The following is a 2532-nucleotide window of genomic DNA, read 5'->3' on the forward strand; positions in this document are numbered from 1 at the left end:
AGTACGTTTTTGTGTTATTTTTATTCGGTGGTTTTTGAAAGTGAAGTGTTTTAACTAAAGTTGTGGTAGTGCGATTTTGTATGAGGGCCTTGGATGCGTGATGTATGATAGACTAGGCACTAATGTAATGTCGTCGTGATTAACTAACAGGATTACTGTTGCACAGATTGCGAAGACGAATACCCCGATGACGTTGGTGAGCCTTTAGCTGCGTGTACTGATCCTTCTGCTTCCTCAAGAATACACGAACCACATATTGGTGACCATGGCATGCAAGATGCCGTTCTCCCGAAGAAGAGATCACCAGTGCATTCGAGGACGGTGCACGGTCAGGAGAGGCCGTATAAGTATGTATGTAAGTATTTTGATTGTATTTTTTTTTTAATTATTAATTTCTTTTTTATTATTTTTTTTTTGTAAAGCTTACGTTTACATTAATTGTCACACATTTTAGATGTAAGATTTCGTAAAATAATAATTAGTAGATTTTGTACTGTGTGTGATGTTGTAAGCTTAATAAATAAATAAATATAAGCAGAAATCATAGTGGGTGGTTTCGATCCCCACCCGCCTTCTATAAAAGAAAGGCGTCAGTGTGCCACGCGCTCTGTTGTTGCTCGGACGTTGACAAGACAGGTGGTTGGTGTCGAGGCCGCATACTGTGAGTACGTTTTTGTGTTATTTTTATTCGGTGGTTTTTGAAAGTGAAGTGTTTTAACTAAAGTTGTGGTAGTGCGATTTTGTATGAGGGCCTTGGATGCGTGATGTATGATAGACTAGGCACTAATGTAATGTCGTCGTGATTAACTAACAGGATTACTGTTGCACAGATTGCGAAGACGAATACCCCGATGACGTTGGTGAGCCTTTAGCTGCGTGTACTGATCCTTCTGCTTCCTCAAGAATACACGAACCACATATTGGTGACCATGGCGTGCAAGATGCCGTTCTCCCGAAGAAGAGATCACCAGTGCATTCGAGGACGGTGCACGGTCAGGAGAGGCCGTATAAGTATGTATGTAAGTATTTTGATTGTATTTTTTTTTTAATTATTAATTTCTTTTTAATTATTTTTTTTTTGTAAAGCTTACGTTAACATTAATTGTCACACATTTTAGATGTAAGATTTCGTAAAATAATAATTAGTAGATTTTGTACTGTGTGTGATGTTGTAAGCTTAATAAATAAATAAATATAAGCAGAAATCATAGTGGGTGGTTTCGATCCCCACCCGCCTTCTATAAAAGAAAGGCGTCAGTGTGCCACGCGCTCTGTTGTTGCTCGGACGTTGACAAGACAAGTGGTTGGTGTTGAGGCCGCATACTGTGAGTACGTTTTTGTGTTATTTTTATTCGGTGGTTTTTGAAAGTGAAGCGTTTTAACTAAAGTTGTGGTAGTGCGATTTTGTATGAGGGCCTTAAATGCGTGATGTATGATAGACTAGGCACTAACGTAATGTCGTCGTGATTAACTAACAGGATTACTGTTGCACAGATTGCGAAGACGAATACCCCGATGACGTTGGTGAGCCTTTAGCTGCGTGTACTGATCCTTCTGCTTCCTCAAGAATACACGAACCACATATTGGTGACCATGGCGTGCAAGATGCCGTTCTCCCGAAGAAGAGATCACCAGTGCATTCGAGGACGGTGCACGGTCAGGAGAGGCCGTATAAGTATGTATGTAAGTATTTTGATTGTATTTTTTTTTTAATTATTAATTTCTTTTTTATTATTTTTTTTTTGTAAAGCTTACGTTTACATTAATTGTCACATATTTTAGATGTAAGATTTCGTAAAATAATAATTAGTAGATTTTGTACTGTGTGTGATGTTGTAAGCTTAATAAATAAATAAATATAAGCAGAAATCATAGTGGGTGGTTTCGATCCCCACCCGCCTTCTATAAAAGAAAGGCGTCAGTGTGCCACGCGCACTGTTGTTGCTCGGACGTTGACAAGACAAGTGGTTGGTGTCGAGGCCGCATACTGTGAGTACGTTCTGTGTTATTTTTATTAAGTGGTGTTTGAAAGTGAAGTGTTTTAACTAAAGTTGTGGTAGTGCGATTTTGTATGAGGGCCTTGAATGCGTGATGTATGATAGACTAGGCACTAACGTAATGTCGTCGTGATTATCTAACAGGATTACTGTTGCACAGATTGCGAAGACGAATACCCCGATGACGTTGGTGAGCCTTTAGCTGCGTGTACTGATCCTTCTGCTTCCTCAAGAATACACGAACCACATATTGGTGACCATGGCGTGCAAGATGCCGTTCTCCCGAAGAAGAGATCACCAGTGCATCCGAGGACGGTGCACGGTCAGGAGAGGCCGTATAAGTATGTATGTAAGTATTTTGATTGTATTTTTTTTAAAATTATTAATTTCTTTTTTATTATTTTTTTTTTGTAAAGCTTACGTTTACATTAATTGTCACATATTTTAGATGTAAGATTTCGTAAAATAATAATTAGTAGATTTTGTACTGTGTGTGATGTTGTAAGCTTAATAAATAAATATAAGCAGAAATCAG

Source organism: Pieris napi, chromosome 13 (assembly GCF_905475465.1).
Source record: "Pieris napi chromosome 13, ilPieNapi1.2, whole genome shotgun sequence".
In the NCBI taxonomy this organism is placed as follows: Eukaryota; Metazoa; Arthropoda; class Insecta; order Lepidoptera; family Pieridae; genus Pieris; species Pieris napi.